Below are 24,470 nucleotides of genomic sequence, written 5' to 3'. Positions count from 1 at the left end.
CAGCTTGTGGAGATTAAGTTCGAAGCAAGGAATTACTGAGAGAGATGATGGAGATTTTGCTAAATTAAAAACATAATAAAAGTCAAACAAATTCAGTGTAAAGCTGGGAAGTAAAACCGATCATTATTCAAAGTCCCCCTTTTAAGCTCCATCCACACATTGAATTTTGGTTTAGGGGTCTCTGGTTGGAGCAGAGGGTTGCTTGAGTGAGTTTAGAAGGTGGCATCTGTTTAAGTAACAGATGTCTGTGTCACCGAGGTGCTATGTTCTCATTTTTTATATATGGGGAAATTGCTACTGACAGAGTTTTATTGTCTTTATGCAAATGAAAATACCATATTCTTCTCCTTAAAGGGTTCCTCTTCCTGATGTGAATCTACAACAACCGTAAAGGACTTCAACCTCATCATTTTTATATATATATATATTTTGGAATCTGATAAAGTTCTTATGAACTATCAATTATGCATGAAATGAGGTTTGGAATTGCAGGCATACTTGCTGTTATTTAAAGAGGCCTCACTGGGTTGAAGCAAGTTGAGCAGGGTAAGAGATGGTGCTGCTGGCTGGCCCTTCACCTGTGGTGGTACGAACAGAGGTGAGGCCTGGGGCGGCACTAGCATCCCCAGCCCCCCAAACCAGCTAGCTCTAAGGGTTTGGAGCAAGGCTGCTTTATGGAATGATTCTAACTTCATTCACTGGGTTGTCAGTTCTTAGAAATCTCTTTGCTCCTTTTATTTTTCAGGAGAGATAAGGGAAAATAGAGCCATCCAAAAAGACCCTCCGTGTTGACACATAAAATTAACCATCACAAATATTATGGTGACAAGGTGGGGAGTATACATGATGAACGGTTGTTTACAGAAATACAATGGTTATCTTAAAGAGAAGCACTTGTGTGGGGCGCCTGGGTGGCTCAGTCGTTAAGCGTCGGCCTTCAGCTCAGCTCATGATCCCAGGGTCCTTGGATAGAGCTCCGCATTGGTCTCCCTGCTCAGCGGGGAGCCTGCTTCTCCCTCTCCCACTCCCCCTGCTTGTGTTCCCTCTCTCACTGTGTCTCTCTCTGTCAAATAAATAAATAAAATCTTAAAAAAAGAGAGAGAGAGAGAGAGAAGCACTGTGCAATTGTTTGGGTTGCAAGCTGAACTACTAATTTCTTTCATAAATGCCATTTTTACTTGAAAGTACAAGAGAGAGACAAACTATGGATATTCAGATGTGGGTATTTGGGAGACATTATGAAAACGAGTATCTGTCACTTTGAGAAAAACAACTGCCAGTATTTGTTTTCAATGATAAAATTTAAACTTTCACTTGAAAACTTGTATCCATCACCATGAGCTTGGCAGCTTCCCAATATTTAAAGACTTTTCTAATGAGATTGGTGATGTAATTAATAAATGTGATTTTTGATATTATATAATGAAATGTGTCAACATTTGTAAAATTTCAGAACTCAGGGAACCAATATTTTTCGGGTCACCAGTGGGTGATGTTACAGAATCACACATGGTAAAAAGATCCATTCAAAATGCAAGTTTAGAGGAGAGGATAGAGGGGGGGAGGAAAATGATGCGGCTAATATGCATCATTTGCATATGCAAGATAGGCTGATAGTCTATACTGTCACAGAGTAAGAAAAGTTCATTGATAAGGTTTCAAATTTCACACACAGCTAACTTTTCAAAAATTACTACTTGTTGATTTTTGGTGTACTATCAAGAAAGAGTATTTATAATAATTATCTGGAAAGGCAATTTGAATTCTCCTTACTTTTCCAACTACATACCTGCCTAATGCCAGATTTTCTTCATATGTTTCTGGGGAAAACAGCGTACAACAGAATGAATGCAGATGCAGTTGTGGGGATGCAACTATCTTCTATTAAGCCAAACATTAATGAGATTTATACTCACAGATGTCTCCAGAGATTATTTATTGAATCAACTGGCTTAGTAAAATAAATCTGGAAGGACTTTTGTCAAAATTATTTTCTTGTGGACAATTATAGATATTAAAGTGATTTAAGAGCTTGTGAAGGGGTGCCTGGGTGGCTCAGTAAGTTAAGCGTCTGCTTTTGGCTCACGTCATGATCTCAGAGTCCTGGGATCGAGCCCTGCATCAGGCTCTCCACTCAGCGAGAAGTCTGCTTCTCCCTCTCCCTCTCCTTCTGCCCCTACCCCCCAACCCCTGGATCATGCTCTCTCTCTCTCTCTCTCAAATAAATAAATAAAACCTTTAAAAAAAATAGCTCATGAAGAGTCCTAAATTTTCCAAGAAGTATTGATTCTACATCCATGGAAATCATTTGGTTGTGGTAGACCAAATATTCCTATTTATCAGCAGTACCTGTGAGGTCAAATGAACATTAAGGCCCTACCTAGCTCATTAAGCCCCACCTGCATATTTCAGAACCTCAGTACACCCTCTTCTGGGTCCTGCATTTCTTCCACACCACCAGTGTTTCTGAAGCTATCAAAGTGTTTTTCATGTATGTTTGTGAATCAAGGAAGTCTGCCAGGAGCCTCAGTCCTGCTTCACGTAGTTCAAGCCAGTGCTCATATGGTTCATGCTTTCCCTCAGGCTAATGGACTTAATGTCATTGGCATCAAGTTGCATCAGTCACCACTTGCTCTGACAAAGTTGGGACGATGTCCTTTTTCCTAGGAAATGGGAATGTAAGGAGCATCCCAGAAAGGACTATGAGCTATGAAATTTAGAGTAAGACCTACTGCCTATTTAAGACCGTGGGGGAGAAAGGAGATGGTGGTCTCTGAGGAAAGCTGGACACTAGTGGAGGAAACCAGGTATAGGGTCTTGCTTAGCATCTGGCAGAAGACGGGCGGTGAGAAGGAGAGGATGAGGTAAGGAGCTGAGCTTCCACAAAGAGCATAGCTCTGTTAGAAATATAGTTTGTGAAAATGTTCTGGTAACATAAAATTGGTCACAGAAAGATGCAGTTCCCATGATTTCAAGATGTCCCTAAAGTATCTACAAATCCACTCCAACTAGAGGAGAGGATGTGACTCAAGGGTCTAATGCTTCTCCCTTGTCAAGGCTTATTCTTGCTGACCCTGCTTTACATCAGAAGCTAACAGAACAATGTTTAGTGAGTGACTTTTCCCAGGGAGGAGAGTTTTCTTAACTCAGTAAGGTACATTTAATGTTGGAAATTTAAGAGGCAGGTTGAAGTAAGCAAGAATTTCAGAATTCCTAACACTCGAAAATAGCTGCCAACCCCACTCACTCTGAGGCAATTGCCTGATCTGAAGGTTGGATCATTTTTTTCTATTTCTCCTACTTTCAATTTTCTTCATTTTAAAAGTCAATTTGGGGGAAAAAAGCCTCTGAAGGTTAAGAATCTCAGAAAATGTCCCTCAAGCATTCACGTAAACTGCTGGGACTCTTCGCCCCTCCTACTGGCTGCAAGGTTTATGGATAATAAACTTGAATATTTCAGAAAACACAGCACTCATTATGAAAACAAGGATGACTTTAGATAAGGTTTCTATCATGACTCAAAATTATTTTGAATTATAAATGCTGAAATTTATCTCCATTATTATAGGCTAGTATGATTTAATAATCTTCAGAAATCAGTTTTCAGAGATTGTTATCAAACTCTAATGAGGGTGTTTGAATTGAAGGAGGTAGAATATACCAAAAGGTCTCATAAAAAATATGCACAAGTCAGTATTATGGCTATAATTGATATGAAGGTGGGTGTGGAAATTTCATCTAAAAATGGTGAAGCTCACATGTCATCTCTATATGTTTATTTGTGGGGAAACTATTTATAGAAGTCATTAGAATGGTCATCATTGGTCCCGTGTTTTCCCAGATAACCTAAAAATGAGAAAGGGATAGCACAGCAGCTAAATGGAATGCCAGGTGAGACGTCTGGAAACTTAGTCACATATCTCAATGACCAGAATTAAACAGCAAGAGACACATTGTACATCTGAATGTACAGAGAAAACCTGTACCATCTCTCTTATCATCATCTTCAATCCACTCCATTCCTGTCCTCAAGAAAACAGCCCCCGAATCTTGCTTGGATATTATGGAGGCAGGAGGTCACAGAGTAGCGTAGAAAGCAAAGTGATGTGGATGTGATGGTGAGAGAAAACTAAGAGCCCATGAGAGGGAAACCATGGTAAGGGGTGTGATCACACCTAGAGTAGGAGCAGAAAGCTCAGGGTCAGAGGTCAGGTGCTCACTTGCTTCAGTCAAGCCTAGATCACAAGTCCTTGGACCTGAATGAACAGGCAGGTGTTTGGGAACCCTCCAGTTCATAGACAACAAATAGATTTCTTCTGGTACACTGATACCATTTGATGGATAATGTATCTGGCACTCTGTATTAAAGCAGATTTCTAAGCTAAGTTTAGGTTGAGGGGGAGAAGGTTGTAATTCATTTGCAGTATCTGCCATGGGTATGACAAGGGTGATTGCAACCAAGGGTATTTACCACTCCTGCTCCACGTGATTCTGAGTAGCCTGCTAAATGTGTGACTACCTCTTACTTCCACATTTTCAGGTTCTAAGGGCACCTTGATGCTTGGTGACATTGCCTGCTGTAAGAGATTGGCATATGTCTGACAATTCCCCACAGAGGGACTTCTATCTATTCTTTTCCTTCCATTTCTAGAAGACATGAGGAATTCAAGTCTCTATGTTCATTATTCTCACAACCCTCTTCACTGGTCATGTTTCCAGAATAATTTTCCTAAGACTCTGCCAGAAATGCCTTCCATCAGTCTCTGTATTCTCCCAAATGAATGACACAGACAAAAACTAAGCTATTTGTAAGGGAGAGAGGTTTCGGTGGGACTATTCCCCTGGGCCACTTAGATCCTATAATAGTTCAAATGAAATGACAGCCAAATAACTTCTTTATTTGTTGCCTTCCCTTGACTAGCCACCAGAATATGAACAGTTTTTCAGGAAACCCAAGTTAAAAATTGCTTGTTCCCTCTATTTATATTGCATTTTAATGTAATTGGTTGCTTTACCCCATTTGTTTCAGGGTGGTGACACAGCTCTGGGGGCCTGGCAATGATGAAGTGAATGAGGAGGGAGAGAGAAAGAGAGCACACACATGAAAAACCCCATCAGCAATACTTTCTCTTATTTATAGTGACAACCCCAAGCAAAATATAAAAATATATTTAGGGAGATGACAGCTTTGTTGCTTCTTGATCACAAACCAGCACTCAGGAGTTCACTTTTGTGAGCAGATAAAAAGGGCTGCATCTTGATAAAGCAGGGTAAGGAAAAAAAAGAGAAAGAAACCAGAAGGACGATCTGTCCTAGACTAAACCAGTACAAGGACCAATATGCTAAATGGAAGGGAGAGTCTCAGATTATTGCCTGTGGGTGTCCTGGACCACAGGTGGATAAAAACCTCTTCCTATCCATAAAGGAGGATGCCAGGAAGTCAAGAAGCCTTTAGATTTGCCTTTTAGTACTAGAATTTACATTTGATAAAACAGTGTTCAGTTTGCCTCATGTCAAAATAAGAAAGGGGAAAAAGGATGCATGAAAGTATTTGAGGCATTACTTATTCCTGTGTCTTTAAGTAGAGGTGGTTGGCAACTCATAAATGGGTCCATGTTTGAATAATTCAATATAAATGTGCTCTTTGCTAAGCCCCAGTGGTACAATGACAAGAAAGACACAGACATTGCTCACAAGAAACTTGCTGCAATGGAACCAAAAGTTTATTTGGAAGTTAATTTGAAACTTACAATGCCTTCTCCATAGAGATAAATATGTTAAATGCAGCAGTTGGTTTTCAGTTCCCAATCCCTTTGTTCTGGAATATTACTCCAATAAGACTATTTCAAATTTTTCTTTCACTAGCACTGTTACCATATTTTTCTATGGTGGGAAAAATATATTTTGAACTCCAGTATAGGACACAGGAAGTACTTTTCTGAAAGAACCCATTCAAATACCTGACTTCCCTGGTGTGAAGTCATTTGAAAAAGGAGGAAAACTAGGGAAGAGGTGAAAGGCAGAAAGCTCCCTGCTTACAGAGATGTCAACAGTGACCCCTTGCCCTATGCATGAGCACCTGACAGCGCCAGTTCTGAATTTAGCTGATGGTATTTCATCATTGCTTTGGACACGCTTCTCTGGTTCTGTCCTTCTTATCCATGCCCACTGGTACACCTAACCTAGCTAGTTTTGAGAGCACATGCAATTTTACATAAATGTCCTTTCCCATGCAGGACAATGCCACACTACCTCCAGCCCAACCTTGTTTCTGTTCTTGATTCGTATCCTCTTTCTGTCTCAGCATTTCCACCCTGTCAGACTCTTACTCTGAATACCCAGTCTCTATGAGTCTGCCTTTCCCACTTTGGCTTACCTTGGTCATGGGTGAGGCATCTTCTTTGATATGTGGTTCTGCCTTCCAGAAATCATCCCATTACTACCCTCCCTGGCCCCTAGGTACAGAAATGAAGAGAAGAAATTCCAACGAGGAGTATGAAGAGGGGGAAAAGGGAAATATTTACAGGCTTTGGTTAACTCTTACTAACTATATAGTTGTTTAAGGGAGCTACCTCTCTAAGTCAGACCACACCCCCACCCCCACCAACACAGCCAGTTGATTTGAAATGAGATACTTTGGTTGATACTGGGATGGATCACTAAATCCCCAGCTACCATTCTGAATAGAGCATTTGTCATTAGTGTTAATTCATGGGTCTGGTGGTAGTGGTTCTCACATTTTGCTCTATTAGAATCATCTCAGAGGTTTTAGAGATCCTGAACTCCAGACCGAGTGTCACATCAACTAAATCCAAATCTCCAGGAGTAGGACATAGTTTTCCTTAAAACTTCCCAGATGATTTCAAGATGCAACCAAGTTTGAGAACCAATGGCTGGGCAGAAGAAACAGCATAAATGGAAACATTGTGGAGAAGGAATTATGTGGACTGTCAGAAGGACTGAGTTCAAGATCTTGCCCCTCAATAACTTTGTTACTTTGATAAGTCATTACACTTCTCATAGACTTGTTTTTATTAGTCATAAAATGGAGTTAATTATAACTGTTCCGACTAGTCCTCAGTTTCTAAGGAAGATATGGACTATCATGGTCTTTTGTGGTTTGGGAACTAGTTTTTAAACTGTAACATACAGTTTGAATGCCAATTATTATTAATAGAACACCATAATATGATAAGGCAGATTTTCAGACTCTCTAATCTCTCATTCCACTCAGTCAACATTGGCAAGCTTGGAGGCTACATGAAGTATGATTGGCACACTCTCTCCAACTCCATTTTTGGCCACTCTCTCCTCTATTGGTGCTTATGAATTGATTCCTAGTGTCATTCACTGACTGCCCAGGACCATAGACATGGTAGCCATTTGGTCTGTTTTCAACATATGCAGGATGGTGAGAGGAAGAAAGTGATTTGAGCAGCCAAAAACTAACCTTTAAGCCAGAATTTGGTGAATAGAAAAGTGTACTATGTTTACTAGGATTTCAAGAACAAAAGTACTGTTCTCTTTATTGGAACTACTCTGTTATTTCCAGTATAGTACTTTCTTTTTTTCTGACTGGAAGCTTAATCTTGATGCCACCTATCACTTCCTTTCTCTGTCTTGGATTCTTCTGCAATTGCTTAATATCTTGACATGATTCTTAACACGTTTTAATGCTTGTAGCTTTTGTTCAGCCTTTTCATGCAGAGACTAATTACTATATTTCTAATTTCGACTGGGGCCCTAGCTTCTACTTTTGACAACTATTTTGCTGGCATGTTGGTTTTGGATCCACACTACCTCTACACCATGATTAGCACAGGGATAATGTTCCTTTCCTCAACATACCTGTAATATTTCTGCTCTGATATTGTTCAGTTATTATCAACTCTTATCTTTGCTCCTTTATCCACTAAAATATTTAATGATCTGCTGCAGGATGACAATAATGGTATGAGTTTTTACTATGGATCCTCTTGGGTGTATCATAATTTAAATCAAAGGAATGATAATCTAAAAGTGAAAAATCAGGCATGCTGGGAACCAAATCAAACCTCATGAAAGTTTATAAAGTCTGTCTCTGTGTAGAAATGGCTCTCACTTGAACCCTCTGTCCCCTCTCTTACACATTCTCCTCTATTCACTTCCTGAATACTTCATTTCCCCTCAATTCTTCTCCTAATATATGAGATAAATGGAGAACATACATGAGAAAAATTTACTTTCCTGGAAATAGTATAACAACATCAAGATTACCTAAATAAGAACTGTAGTCAAATATATAATATTTGGTTATAACTTAATGAAAACTTTAAAAAACTTGTAAAGAAAACTAGAAATCTTAATTGTAGAATCTGATGCAAATTTTGACATGAACAGAGAAATACAGTCTTCATTCTGTGACATAAGACTGAAATTGTAAAACATAAAATTCTGCCAAGTTAATTTATAAGTTCAATGTAATCTCAACAAAAATTATAAGTTAAGTCTGAGTTGTTATAACTTAAAGAGTCTAAATTTCACCTGAGTGAACAATCAAGTAAAGATAACCAATGCTGGGCCACCTGGGTGACTCAGTCAGTTAAGCATCTGCCTTCAGCTCAGGTCATGATCTCAGGGTCCTGGGATCAAGCCTCATGTCAGGTTCCCCACTCAGCTTCTCCCTCTCCCTCTGCCTCTCCCCCCTGCTCTCTCTCTCTCAAATAGATAAATAAAATCTAAAAAAAAAAAAAAAAGATAGCCAATGTTATTTCTAAAAAGAAGAGTAATAATAAGGAACTCACTTTGCCTGATCTCAAACCCTGTAGTAATTCCTTAATAATTTGAAATAGAATGGTGTTGGTGCAAGATTCACCCAATAGATCAGACCCAGAACAAAGTGAACACCCTACTGACAGATATTAGCATATGGAGCATTTAGTATATGGGTACTGATAGCATAAATGAATAAACAATGCTTGGTCAGACATGAGGATGGGGAACAAATAAGGTCCCCAGTTTATGTACCAAAAAATCCCAGGTGGGTTAGGAATTAAAGTAAATAATAAAATCCTATCAGAACTAGTAAAAAAAAGGATATCAATAACTATCTGATCTAAGTATAAGGAAGAACACTCTAAGCATAATAGCTATGAAGGAAATCACAGCCAGAAGAACTATCAATGAATTTGACTGCTTAAAAAATAAAGTTCTTTGCCATATGCAAATTTAAAGACAAAAGACACATTGGGAAAATATTTGAAACATTCATGATAAATGATAAGAGCTATCAATCATAATATCCTCATACAAATTGATAAAATGAAAAAATCCTTAAGCCCAATAGAAAAATGGTCAAAATAACCTAGCAAGCAGTTCTTAGGAAAGGGAATACAGATGTCTAATAAATACACAACATATGCTCCACTTTGCCAATAATCCAAGCATTAAGCAATAGGAAACCATTTCTTACACTTAAGAGTATAAAAGGTAAAAACAAAATCTCATTCAACACTTAGAAGATGGTAAATGTGAAAACTGGTACAACCTCTAGTGGGAAACAGTCTGCCATCATGTTCAGGGTGCCATAATGGTTCTTATCTTTTGTGTATTAATTCCATGTCTGAAGGACCATCCTGAAACAATAATCAGATATATACTCAATTTATTATGGTATATCACAGGTAAGTTTAATGTAAATACAATAACTCAAAATGTCCAGAAATTGGGGGAAGATTTAAAATTAGTACACATCCACATAAAGCATTACTCACTAAGTTACACTTGCAAAGAATATTTAATAATAGGCAAAAGTGCTCATAAAGTGTCAAATGGAAATAAAACATGATGCACAGTGGGATAACAAGATCTAATAACAGTTATACCACCATATGATCCTATTTAACCATCGTTTGTGTAGTCAGGGCACTTCTAAGCGCATCACCCATTTGATCCCTATTTGGTAGGATGGGGAAGCATTACTTGCCTTTTAGGTCTGATGAAAAAATGGATTCAAAGCTGAAGTTTTATCATTATATGCTCTGTACTTTTTCCCCTTAGGTTGGTAATATGTACAAAGAGCTACTTAAAAATAATTATAGTATGTGTTGATTTTCTGAAATTGTTCCTGAGTTCCCCATACCATTAAATAAAAGGTAGTATGTTTTTTGAGTTGTTAGTATGTACAGGGCTTTTCCCTAGACACAGAGATAGACTGGTGAACAGCAACAAGAGGTTTTGTTTATCTTGGAATGTAATACTAAGGAAAAGAATATGTAGACCAAGAGCAAATACACAAGTAAACAATACAATGCCAGACCTCACTAAGTGCTAAGGAGAAAAAAAAAAGTGCTTGGTGGAGAATTGGGATTTGTGGAGTGATCGGGGAAGGGTTTTATTAGAGTGGTCAGGGAAGACTGCCAGAAGGAGGTAATACTTGAGCAGAGACTTGAATTATAAAGAGGAGGCAGCCATGGGAAGATCTGGGGAAAGGGGATTCTTGGCAAACGGAATAACATGTAAGAGGGCCCTGAGGCAGAAAAGAGCTTAATGAAAAACCCAGTGTATTAGGGTTCTCCAGAGAAACAGAACCAATGGGAGATAAACACACACACACACACACACACGCATACACATGCACACAGACATATATCTGTATAACATATACAATTGGCTCTGGTAATTATGGAGGCTGAGAAGTCCTAAGATAGTCAGCTGGAGACCCAGGAGAGACAAGTGTCAATCTCATTCAGAAACATCCTTACAGACATACCCAGAATAATGTTTGATCATATATCAGGGCATCCTATGGCCCAGTCAAGTTGTCACTTGCAATTAACCATCATACCCAGTGAGATTAGAGCATGATGAGCAAGGGGGAGAGTGTTACGAGATTGGAGAATGCAGGGGTCAAATAATTCAGGGATGTATAGGTAATGGTGTGGAACAGATCATGAAAAATATAGGATCAGTATAGATCCTATAGGAAGGCACTGTTGAGAGGAGGTCATTGAGAGGACATGACCACTGCCCATTGACCCATGAATTGGACCCCATCAATGGGAAGCTCCTCACCCTGTCCCCTGTACTTGGAAGGCATGGTCCACCCACCATTCCCATACTAAGGACCACTTTAAGGACATAGCCTTGAGAGAATAATGCATTATTCAGATCATAAGGATGGCACATGTGACTGAACCCCATTAAGGCCTTGATGTAAATTCTAAGGATCCTGATGGGTGGGTATGGTGATCTATTTGTCTTGTGGCTGCCCAAGACAAGCCTTGTATATATGTTCCCTTTGCTCATTAAAACAGGCATCTAATAATTTGAGCGACTTGCCTCTTTCTTTGGTCTCTCCCTGCCCTCCACACACAGGGGACAGTTTTGAGTCTCACCCAAGGAACTCCCAATGTTGTGAACCAATAGGCACTTAGAGGAAGTATAACTGAAACTGACCACAGATCAATTGCTCAGAGTATGTAGGATTTATACCGACAGAGGGGTGGAGAAGAACATAGTATCAACTTTAACAATAAGATCATGATATAAAGCAGATTTATATTATGACTGATATGAAAACCTCTTGTTCCTTCAGTTATTCTATTCATTGTTAGGGAGTGGAGCTGAACTATGAACTAACTTCTGCCAATAGTACTTTTATTTTAACTAACATTTTAGATAAGTTAGGTATGATCAATGTGAAGCTCATTTTTAGAATCTCAGTTTTTCCTTTATCATACTATCTTATTTTTAACAGCATGAGGAACTCAGGAACAGTTCCAGGAAATTGAAACACCATCTAAATTAAAAGTATCAAAAATTGTTTATACTTTAAAATTAATAATCAAAAGTTTAACCCTAAAAGGCAAGTGGACAATAATGTCCAATCTTATCCGTCTTGTGAGGCTAATGATGAGTGCAACTGGACTGATCATAAATGAAAAAAAAAATATTTATTGTGAAAGAGTAAATACAAATCTGAAACCTTGCAATGCAACATAAATGAACAAAAAATTCCTCTAGATTTCAATGTTTGGTCTATTTAATTTTATTGAAGCTGAACTCATCTCTTCCCTGTGAGCAGATTGCAACGTAAATTGATATTTATGGCATTTTATAACTGTTCATAGTTCAGTGTTAAGAAAACATCTGAAAATGCTTTTTATTTATTCCTTTTGAGATAGGTAAGAAAGAAGTCAGGTTCTCTGTTGTACCTTTGTTGTGTTTTGCTTTTTTGCTTCCTTTTAACTTCTCGTTATATGCTAAAGTTTAACTGACTGGGAGCAAAAAAAATACTTTCCTATTCAACCCACATACCGGGGCCTATATTCAACCATTCTGGCTCCTTTCTGCTTCCTTTTCCCCTTAACATCCGAATTGCCCACCTTGCAGAAATCCAATTCTGGACCAGCTCAGCTCTTGCTTTTTCTGCATTTCCTTCATCCTGCTATTGGGATGTGCCCCATGTACCCTCAGTTCAGGATCTTCAATTTCTATTGGGCTCCTAATGCTGTCAATAATGCTGAACATTCTTCATCAGCATCTTGTCTTTCCCATGTCATTTCCCTCAACACCCCTGCTCAGCACTCTGCCTCACACTCTGCCTTTGGCACAGAAAACAGATGCCTTCCTAAGTGTCCTCATTTTCTTTTTTTTTTAATTTCTCCCTATCCACTCTGGCCTTAATACTCACTAAATTATCCGCACAGCCTCCCATCCTTGCCACACCTCACACCCCAGTGTAGAAGTGGTTCCTGGGTCATCCGAGCTGCTTTCCCCACCGTTGCCTTCGTGTCTGCTACTTGCCAGCCCAGCTAGATGCATTCAGACACACTTCTCCCATGATTTCCTTTTCCTCCCTGTCATCTTCAACTTCTTCTCTGGATATATATACTTCAATCTCTTTCATCTAAAAAAAAAAAAAAAAGAAAGAAAATTAAAAATGGGGCACCTGGATGGCTCAGTCAGTTCAGCATCAGACTCTTGATTTCAGCTCAGTGCATGGCCTCAGGGTGGTGGGATCAAGCCCTGCATGGGGCTCTGTGTTCAGGGTGGAGTTTGCTGGAGAATCTCTCTCTCCCTCCACCCCTCCCCCTGTTCACGAGTGTGCTCAATCTCTCTCTAAATAAATAAGTAATAGATAAATAAATGAAATCTTAAAAAAAATTAACAATGGCAACAAAGCCCAAACATTTACCTCCCCTCACATAATATTGCTATTAAGCAATAGCTCTCCTTTTCACAGACAAGCTTCTTAGCAGAGAAACCCACACTGATTATCTCCCTTTCCAGAGATCTCTACTTGCTTTTGTCTGGGACTCCACTTACCATTTCACCAAAATTGCTCTTAGCAGCATCCTTAATGCTATTCCATTGAGCAACCTTCATCAGTCTGGGACATATAGACATTTAAAGAGTTAAAGGAGGAATATGAACCTATGTAGTTGTTGAGAAGGATCTTCCAGAATGGTAGGAGGAAAGCCACGGAGCAGTTTTACATAAAAGTCAAGGGAAAAGAAGTGTCAGCAAAGAGAACACAAGCAATATGATCCATGACTGCAAAATGATTTTTTAAAAAAATAAGAATTGGGACCTGTTCAATGGAATAGCATTAATGTAAAGAATTCTTGGATCACTTATATTGTATACGTGAAACTAATATAACACTGAAATTAAACACTTCTCTTCACATTTACAGACTCTCTTGTTGACTGTCTATTTCCATGTAGCAATTTTCCTATGACTTCTAAGTACTGACTATAATCATTGCTACCTTTTTCAGGTCCAGAACCTTACAACTATGGTGATCATATGATATAATGTCCTGATTTGGGCTCTTTTAAGAGTGAAAGGGGGCACTATTAATAACTTCACTGTGATAATAAGCGTAGACTAGGACTCTCCCTAGCAAACAAGTCATAAGATTACTTTATTTAAAACCAACTGACATTCTCAAGAAATTAAACATAAAGTTACCATATGACCCAAAATGACACTCCCAGGTGGCATTTTTATGTTCACATAAAACTTGTACATAAATGTTCATAGAGTCATTTTTCATAATGGTCAAAAAGTGGAAGCAACCCAAATGCCCATCAACTGATGAAGGGATAAACAAAATGTGGTATATCCAGACAATGGGATATTATTCAACCATAAAGAGTAATAAGTACTGATATATGCTACAATATAGGTGAAACTTGAAAGCATTATGTTCAGTGAAAGAAGTCAGACACAAGTTACATGATATATGATTCTATTTATATTAAATGTCCATAGCCAAATTCATAGAGACAGAAGTGTATTTGTTGTTTCCCAGGAGTTTGGGGAAGGGAGTGACTGGTAACAGGTATGGCGTTTCTTTATTTCTTTATGGGACAATGAAAATGTTCTGGAATTACTTTGTGAATATACTAAACGACTGAACTGTCCACTTTAAAAGGGTCAATTTTATTTTATTTTTAATTGTTCTTTTATTTTTTATTTTAATTCCAGTGTAGTTAACATACAGTGTTATATTAGTTTCAGGTGTACAATATAGTTATTCAACAGTTCTATACATTACTCAGTGCTCATCATGGTAAGTGTACTCTTAATCCCCTTCACCTATTTCACCCATCCCCCCAACCATCTCCCCTCTGGGAACCATCAGATTGTCTCTATAGATAAGACTCTGTTTCTTGGTTTGTCTTTCTCTCTCTTTTATCCTTTGATCATTTGTTTTGTTTCTTAATTTCCACAAATGAGTGAAATCATATGGTATTTGTCTTTCTCTGACTGACTTATTTCACTTAGCATTATACTCTCTAGCTCCATCTATGTTGTTGCAAATGGCAAAAATTTCATTCTTTTTATGGCAGAATCATATTCCATATGATTCCATATTATACACACACACACACACACACACATATTTACCCAAATACATGTGCATACACATACACATGTATTTATCCAAACCTTATCTATTCATCTATTGATGGACACTTGGGCTGCTTGGCTATTGGCTTGGCTGTTGTAAATAATGCTGCAATAAACATAGGTGTGTAAATATCCTTTTGAATTTAGTGTTTTTGTATTCTTTGGGTAAATACCCAGTAGTACAATTACTGGATCATAGGGTAGTTCTATTTTTCACAGTGGCTGCACTAGTTTGCCTCCCCACCAACAGTGCAAGAGAGTTCCTTTTTCTCTACATCCTTGCCAACACCTGTTGTTTCTTGTGTTTTGATTTTAGCCGTTCTGACAGATGTGAGGTGATATCTCATTGTAGTTTTGATTTGCATTTCCCTGATGATGAATGATATTGAGCATTTTTTCCTGTGTCTGTTGCCCATCTATATTTCTTCTTTGGAGAAATATCTGTTCATGTCTTCTGCCCAGTTTTTAATTGGATTATTTGCTTTTTCTTCTTTATGTATTTGAGATACTACCCCTTATCAGATATGTTATTTGAAAATATCTTCTCCCATTCAGTAGGTTGCCTCTTAGTTTTGTTGTTTTCTTCACTGTGCAGAAGCTTTTAATTTTGATGTAGTCCCAATAATTTATTTTTGCTTTTGTTTCCCTTGCCTTAGGAGACATATCTAGAAAGATGTTGCTATGGCCGACATTAGGGAAATTGCTGCCTGTGCTCTCTTCTAGGATTTTTATAGTTTCAGGTCTCACACTTAGGTCCTTAATCCATTTTGAATTTATTTTTATGCATGGTTTAAGAACATAGTGCAGTTTCATTCTTTTGCAAATAGCTATCCAATTTTCCCAATACCATTTCTTGAAAAGACTCTTTTTCCCGTTGGATATTCTTGACTCTTTTGTCAAAGGTTAATTAACCATATAGTTGTGGGTTTATTTCTGGGCTTTCTATTCTATTCCATTGACCTATCTGTCATTTTTTGTGCCAGTACCATACTATTTTGACTACTACAACTTTGTAATATAATTTGAAGACTAGAATTGTGACACCTCCAGTTTTGTTTTTCTTTTTCAAGATTGCTTTGGCTATTTGGTGTCTTCTGTGGTTGCATACAAATTTTAGGATAGCCTTTTCTAGTTCTTTGAAAAATGTTGTTGGTATTTTGGTAGGGATTGCATTAAATATATAGATTACTTTGGGTAGTACAGACATTTTAACAATATTTGTTCTTCTAATCCATGAGCATGGAATGTCTTTCCATTTCTTTGTTTCTTCTTCAATTTCTTTCATCAATGTTTTATAGTTTTCAGATTATAGGTCTTTCACCTCTTTGGTTAAGTTTATTCCTAGATATTTTATTATATGTGGTACAATTGTAAATTAGATTGTTTTCTTAATTTCTCTTTCATTATTAGTATACAGAAATGTAATGGATTTCTGTGCATTGATTTTATATCCCGTGACCTTACTGAATTCATTTATTAGTTCTATTAGCTTTTTTGTGGAGTCTTTAAGGTTTTCTATTTAGAGTATCATGTCATCTACAAATTTGGATGCTTTTAGTCCTTTCTCTTATCTGATTGCTGTAGCTACCACTTCCAGTACTATATTGAATAAAAGTGGTGAGAGTGGACATCCTCATCTTGTTCCTGACCTTAGGGGAGAAACTCTCAGATTTTTACCATTGAGTATGATGTTAGCTATGGGATTTTAATATATATGATCCTTATTATGTTGAAATATGTTCCCTCTAAACCTACTTTGTTGAGAGTTTTTATCATGAATGGATGTTGTACTTTGTCAAATGCTTATTCTGCATCTATTGAAATGATCACATGATTTTTATTTTTTCTCTGATTGATGTGATGTATCACACTGATTTGTGAGTATTGAACCATAAAAGAGACAATTTTATTATGTGTGAATTATATCTCAATAAAAATAAATCTTAACAAATAGTCCTTCCTACATTAGCATCCCATATCCAGTTACCAAATTAAATTCCCATTTCTTATCTCATTAAATGGCACCATCCTCCATACAGATTCTAAAGCCTAAAATCTGGGAATCATTGTTTACACTTTTCTTCTATCCCTGAATTCAATCAAAAAGATCTTTTAATTTGACCTTCTTAATCTCTTGCGTCTCCTCTTCTCTCCATTGACATTGTCCCATTTTAACTCCACATCCTTTAGTTCCTTCTTAACATTTATCATCATTCATTCACATAGCAAAGAGTCATTAAATACCTATTATATGACAGGTTCTGTTCTAGGTACATGTTATACATAAGGGAATAAAATGTAGAAATATCTGCTCTTGAGAAGCCTATATTCTAGCTGACAGAGAGCAGTATAAACATAAAATATAATAAATAAGTACATTATTATATGATAAAAGATGGTAAGTGCTATAGAATAAAACAGAGTAAGGGTAGATCAAGAGTGCTGGTGGGTAAGGGATTGCAATTTAAAATAGGGAGCTCAAGGAAGGTCTTATAAAAATGTTTCACTTGGGTAAAGACTTAAATGAGGTGAAGGTGTAGGTGTACCTAGAGGAATACATGGAGATATTTAGAGGAAAAAGATTCTCAGAAGATGAAACAATCAATACAAAAATACTTAAGAGGAAGTATGTCTGGAGAATTTGAGGACTGACTAGGAAGGAGGTCAGAATGGCTGAAGCACAGTTACTAAAAGAGAGAAAGTAGGTGAGGACAGAAATGTGATGGACAGGACAAGTTAAGTAGTACCTTTAGGTACTTTAGGTACTTTGGCTGTTACTCAGGGTTTTTGCAAAACATGGTTAAGTTTTAAAAGAATTGTTCTGGTGCTGAATACAGATTTTTTGAGGGTAAGAGTAAAAGCAGAGAGACATGTTAGGGGGTTGTGTTTATTTTTAAGATTTTATTTATTTATTTATTTGAGAGAGAGAGAGAGAGAATCTGAAGAAGACCCCACACTGAGCACAGAGCCCGACACAGGGCTTGATGCAGGGCTCAATCCCAAGACCATGAGATCATGACCTGAACTGAAATCAAGAGTGGGATGCTTCATTGACTGGTCCCCCAGGTGCACCTTGGAGGTTTTTGAAATAGAAGATAATGGTAGCAGTGAAGGTGGTTGGAAGTATAGGATTCTAGCCATATCATGAGAGTAGAGCTATAGGATTTGCTTATGGATTGGATGTGGGGTGTGCCAGGCACTGTCCTAGTCACTGGTCCCCAAGTGGCTCACCACTTGGTCCCCAAGATTTTTGGCCTGAGCAACTAGACAAATGGAGATGCTGTTGCCTGAGGTGGGGAAGGCTATTGATGAAATTAGGCATTGTGGGGTAAGACCAAGAGTTCAACTTCAGACATGTTAAGTTTGAAGTGTCTACTAGATGTCCTAGTGGAGGTCTTGAGAAGGTAGTTACATATGTGAGGCTGCAATGTGGAGGAATGTGCCAAGATTTATATATATCAGTGAGGCATCAGCATGTAGATGATATGAGTATAGAGAAAGAAGACAAGAGGATGAAGGACAGTATCCCAGGGCACTCTAACATAAAGTGTTAGTGAGAAGAGGTGGAATCAAGGGAAACAGACCAAAAAGCAATGACCAGTGAGGTAGAGAGAAAACCAAGAAGATGTGTATCCTGGAAGCAAGATCAGAAATGATATATAAGAAGAGGATTTATGTAACTGTATCATTACCAATAGGTCACTTAAGATGAGCACTGAGAACTGACCATCAAATTCAGCAAACCCATTTCTGTGGAATGGTGGGACTTAAAGCTCAGTTGAAGTAGGTTTACCAAAAGAAACTGAGAAGAGAGGAAATGGGGCAGTGAATACTGACAACTTTTCTGAAATTTGCTACAGCAAGGAGTAGAGAAACATGGCAGTAGTTGGTGGGGAAAGTGGATCAAGAGGAGGCTTCTAAGATGGGAAGAGTATCAGCATATTTGTATGCTGATGGGAATGATCCACAGGTGAAGAAAAATGTCTTGGGAGAGGAAAGTTGAGAACTGCTTTGAGTAAGTGAGAGTGAATGGATCTAGGAATGGAAGGGACTAGCTTTAGGTGGGAGCACAGCAAGTTCATCTCTTGGGTCAGGCAGGGCTTTCAGGATGTGCAGACCCTGAGGGTAGGTAAATGCGGCATTGAAAGTCTCCAGAGGTTCTCTTTTGGGTGCTTCCATTTTCTCAGTGAAGTTGAAAGCAAAGTCAACATCCAAGTAGGAGGGAATGGAGTGGCAATATGAGGGAAGAGAAGTAATAAAATAGTATCCAGGGGAGAAGAGGGATGAGTGGACATAAAGCACGATTGCTAGACAACACAAAGAGCCCATTTGAGGGTGCTGGTCATGAAAATCAAATAAAATCTGCCAGTGAAACTCTCTCTCACTAGCCTGTTTGCTCCTTGTTCACAGTCAGACCTTCAGTGGCTAGGACAGTGCCTGGAACACAGCAGCCACTCCATCCCACCCTGCCTCTAGTCTCACCTCACTCTAATTCATTCTCCATACAGCTGAGAGAACAGTATCATTCCTCTGCTTATATTTTCACACACAGTGGCTTCCCATAGACCCCAAACGTTTTACCACAATATAGAAGCTCTTCATAATCTGGTCTCTGGATAGATTTCAACTTCACCTATTGTGTTTACCCTCATACCCTCCAACAACAGCTACTTAAAAGTCCCCATAATGTTCCCTGCTATCTTTTTTGGACTATAGCCTTCGCGTGATTAACTCCCATTCTGTGTTCAATGCCCCTTTGTGACCTCTATCACAGCAGTTCCCTTTCTATATTATAATTGTCTCTTTTCTTTGTTCCCCAAAGTATTGTATATAAATTCTAGAACAACAGCATGGTATTTATCTGTATTTGGAGCTACGACCATGGTGTCTGGCATATAACAGGTGCTCCAAAATGTCTGTGGAATGAGGAAGGGGAAATTAGAGTCAATAATAGTTGTCTGTTGTCTATCCAGGCAAAGACCAGTGAATGTTAATACATAATATATAGCAGGACCTTTCAAGACAGCCATTCTTGATCTTTTTGGTTAATTTGTTTGTTTGACTCTTCCCTACTCCTAAATATACTTTATGGCATATCTTTGATTTTTGCAACTAAAACAGTTGTGATTTACTTAAAATTTGATTTACAGACGCCATCAGTAGGACATACTCTTTGAACAGTATTTCAGATCCTGGAGTTAGGTGGCTTTGAGCCATGCTCATTCTCTTATGTACAATTAGCTAAGGAGGAAGAGGTACACACTCTGAAGTCCATTAGACCCAAGTTGGATCTCTACCCCTTCTCTTTACCTCTCTGACTCTCAGTTTCCTCCTTTGCAATAAGCTTACCTGGAGCAATGTTGTAAGATGGCATTTTACAGATGAACAATGAATACTAGTTAGCTATTATAATTGTGACTGAGAGTTGAACAAAACCAACTGTTGCATTTGACAAATTACCTCTTGCCCTGCTCTCTGAAGCCTGCCTCCCTGTCCCCCTTTAGGTCTTACACTCTATGTCCTCACCTTCTCTGGCTACTCTATCTAAATTAGTTTTCACTAAACCTCTCCCACTGCCTCTAGCTCACAGGTCCCTGTCCCCACTCCAGCTCCTCCTTTGTCATCACAACTCTCCATTTCTTCCTTGGTGTTGACCACCATTTGTAATTCTAGAGTGTAAGTCCAGTAATTGTCTTGTTCAACGTTATAGCTCCTGTGCCTCACCCAGAGTCCAGAACAGAGCTATTAGGCAATCAGTGAGTATCTGATGAATGGACAAATTATACTATATTTTGATCATATTGGGCAACCAATTTGTATAGGAATTTTTTGGAGTTAACTTCAGTGAGATTCCTGGAAACTGTTTCTGCCTTCCTAATGTGAGGAAGACATGTTTGTCATCAAACAGGATCAGCCCAGGTACTAGACTTCCCCTCTGCTGCCCTACTCCCAAGGGCTTCACCACTGAAGAATATTGACAATTATTTCAAAGAAGGTTCTATTCTTGCAGAAAAATGTGTAAGCCTGGATCATCTTCAAAAGTTCTTAGTAATGCATGAATAGAGAACATCTAGAAAAATAGGTAGTTTCTCAAACGAAGCTTCTGTCAAAGAAAGGAATACAATGAATATAAAATCTATTGGTCATGGCTTAAGATGACAATCACAACCCAGCTACCCGCATTTTGCCAGATGCTGAGGGAGCATGTCAGACTGCGTTAAAACACTGATCATGCCCTGCAGTCGCTTCCGAGCGGGCTGGAGAAGTCAAGACTGACATCCTTGAAATCTAGTGAGACTACAAGTCGACATAAATTACTAGCTAAACCTTGTTTTACAGCGGAGTACTAAAGTTACTGGAACTTTAGGCAGAATGCCCAAGGAGAGGGAAGATCATTGAAGGCTGAAAGCTTCCCAAGCTGGGGCTTGAGAAAAGAGCACGAAGAATAGAGAGGCGTGGCCAGCGGAAGAGGGGACGATGCAAGAGTAGCGCCCCCTGCTGGTAGTAGGTTTGCCGTTCACCTAAGGAAGGACGAGAACTGGGCCCTGGAAGGGGGAAGTGAGTGCAGCGGCCAGGCAAACTGCCATTACACGTTGGACAGCCCACCTGCAAAAGTTGTTTCCTGGCCACTTCTCTGCGGACTCCCGCCTTCTCCGGCACAAAGCAAAACTACACCAACACCACCATAATAACTGCAACAAAAAGGAAACAATAAATTCTCTACCCACAGGATTGGCAGCAGAGATTCCACGCTTCTGCCAAAAGGAACCATAAGGACAGCGTTTATGAAAATGGGTCTGGCTAAACAGTTGTTATTTCTGATAAAGGACGAGAGATTGAAAACAAATGATAGCAGGACACAGAGCATGCCCGTGTGTGTGTGTGTTTGTGTGTGTGTGGAGGGTGCATGTTTCCCTCCCTACCCTGGCATCTGCTTGTCTATCCTTGGTTCTGGGCTCCCTGAAGGAGGGTTGGGGCGCAGTCCCCTTCTCCCTTTTCCACTTCTGGCACACTTGGCATCCCCCTTATGACCCATGCCCACCTGTGGGGACCCTCCCTCCCACTGATTTCCTCCCCAGTGGTGGGAGGGGAGCCACGCGCCCCCTGTGAAGTGGGAAAGCAGAGGAAGTGACTTTGATGGATCACATTGTACTGGAGGCCCAGCGCTAGCAGGTTAGAGAGGGGGCAGCTCCAGCCCGCGGGCCTCCAACCAGGGGGGGTTGTTCTGATGAGATAATTTTTCTCATTAACCTTGATAACTCTCTGCTGATATATGGATCTGTTTGCACTAACGCAGGGCTTTCTTTTATCTTTTTTTTTTTTTTTTTTTTTAATCTGTCTACACTGTCTAGGGAGGAGAATGCAGAGCCTCATGGTTCCCTGGAGCTGCGAGGCCCAGCTGTTGAGGAGCCAAGTTGCCAGCTTCTGGGTGCCCCGGGCTGACCTGGAGGGAGGAAAGCAACAGTCCCTGTTTTCAGTACCCTGGCTTTTCTTAGCCATAAAACTCTCAACAAATATAGACTGCATGTTGGAGGGAGTGAGAGGTTCAGAGATTTAAGTATGCCTGCCCCAACACCCAGCTAGCTGCTCTGGCTCTTTACAATCGCCCTCTTTGTTCAGATACTCTGGACTCTGCCCCAGTTGTTCTTTGCTGTAAAGTAGTGGGGCATATTCCTAATCATTATCTAGGGTGTCTTTCCCAGAACACTTTCTCTTCTCCCCAGTTAACATGAATTTCTGTATCATGTACATACTTCTCTTACGGTATTTATTAAGTCTCTCCCCTTGGTAGGCTGTGAGCACTTTGAGATCCGGGCTATCTTTTTCATCTTTGTTTCCTCAGTATTAGTATGGTGTCTGGCACAGAGTAAGCACTTGATACATGTGTGTTGACTTATGAATGAGAATAAGACATGAAATTCGGGAGTACCTTAAATTCCTGAGGGAATTCAGTTTTAAGACGAATTTATTACATAAGTTGCATTGTATCCATTTGGGTCCTAATGTTGTATCCTCCGATCTGCTCATCGAGATGCTTGAGTACCTTCCCAGAGTTTCTCACAGAAAGAGAGGCCAAGACAAGTTGATATACCGAGGCTCTTGTCCACTGTCATGCGAACATAGGGCCCAAGAATTTAATATATTAACAAATACTTTTATGAAAACCCAATGCAGGATAATTATGTTGTTTATGAGATAAGGACAGCAGTTATTTTATTTTTATTTTCTTTTCTTTTTAGGACAGCAATTATTTTAAAAATAATTCACAATACACCACAGTAAGTATGCTCCAAATATGGGACACAAGTGAAATGACCACCTTTCACAGAAACTAACTTAGAAACTACATCAAAATTCAAAAGTAAAGCTCCTTCATTAATAAGATGCTCACGCAGAAGCTTTTCTTCATCTGATCCTCCCCAGCCACATACACACCCCAAACACTTTCACCCCTCCACCAGGTGGAAACCATTCAATAGCCTTTGCTTATAGACTGATGCTCAGTTTTAGAAAGATGCCATTGTTTCAAGAATCCTCCTAATTCATTAATGAGGCCAACAAAGATGTCACGTTGGGTCATAGGGCAGGGTGAGTGGAATTTAAAGAACTCTCCAGGCACCCTCCTCTCTGCAGAATGCAGAAGGAGTCAGCAGGCAGCTGCAATGGAGTTGGAGCGAGGGTTGATGTTCAAGGAAAGACTTGGGCGAGACAGAGAGGGATGGCATTCTCCCTTTCAACAGGGGTGGTTCTCAAGCTTAGTGAACTTGTCATTGCTGACACTGCTGGTCCTGAGAGCCACACTGCTCTATAGGAACCTGACCTCAGAAAAGTGCCAGGTTACCTCAAAGTTATTGGAACTGGGAAAGGAACCAGTGAGTACTGTTTGAATTATAGAAAACCAAAAGCTGTAAAGGATCTTATAAAGCTCCTGGTCTGTACCCTTATTTTATAGACAAAGAAACAACAGCAACTCAGTGAGGGCAAGTGGCATCATTTTAAACATAAGTGACTCAATATTATACCAAGAGAGATACATTTTTGGTCATGAGGCCAACTGAGACCACTCAAGTGGTTCCTTGAGCTACTAAAGATATTGTAACGATTACAGCAATATATACCATGGGATTTAGAAGGGAGTACTTGTTCTTTATCTAAAGATTCTGGTTCCTGAATTTGATGTGAGGAAAACTGTTCAAGTTGTGCTCATAAAATGATCTCTTCCTACTATGTGCCAGGCACCCTGCCAGGCCCTAGGGACAGAGCTCAGAGTCTAGTGGAGGAGGCACATTTTTGACAGTAGGGTTAGAGTTGGCCAAAGACAAGTTCTCAGAAAAGCTTGGCCTCCAGCTTTTTATGAGCATATCAGACTTATAGGTTATGGACGAGTGGAAGAAGCTGAAATGGTTGCAAAGTGGAGTTCCCTTCAAATGTGTCTGAGCCTTTTACAAATGTATAGATACATCCGAAGTCAATGAAATCATTATGCTGTTGGCTTATGCTTTGAGGAAGCCTGGCAAGTAAGTCCCAGGCAGAGCCAGTGGTCCCTATTTTTGCTTTCATCACATGGT

The 24,470-nt window shown here is 39.3% G+C and overlaps 1 long non-coding RNA gene across 1 annotated transcript in view; it reads left to right on the top strand.

Annotated features, from left to right (window-relative positions):
* LOC123839453 (uncharacterized) overlaps nucleotides 1-22,323 on the top strand; it is a 75,112-nt gene extending 52,789 nt beyond the window's left edge. Inside the window, exon 4 of the long non-coding RNA XR_006789645.2 lies at nucleotides 22,254-22,323. This is a non-coding gene — a long non-coding RNA (uncharacterized LOC123839453). The remainder of the gene's footprint in view (nucleotides 1-22,253) is intronic.
* The last annotated feature ends 2,147 nt before the right edge of the window (nucleotides 22,324-24,470 follow it).

This window comes from Mirounga angustirostris, unplaced genomic scaffold, assembly GCF_029215605.1.
Source record: "Mirounga angustirostris isolate CCGP_5_RB_7025 unplaced genomic scaffold, mMirAng1.0.hap1 SCAF_3, whole genome shotgun sequence".
Lineage (NCBI taxonomy): Eukaryota > Metazoa > Chordata > Mammalia > Carnivora > Phocidae > Mirounga > Mirounga angustirostris.
This window is presented reverse-complemented; position numbering and strand designations above follow the sequence as displayed.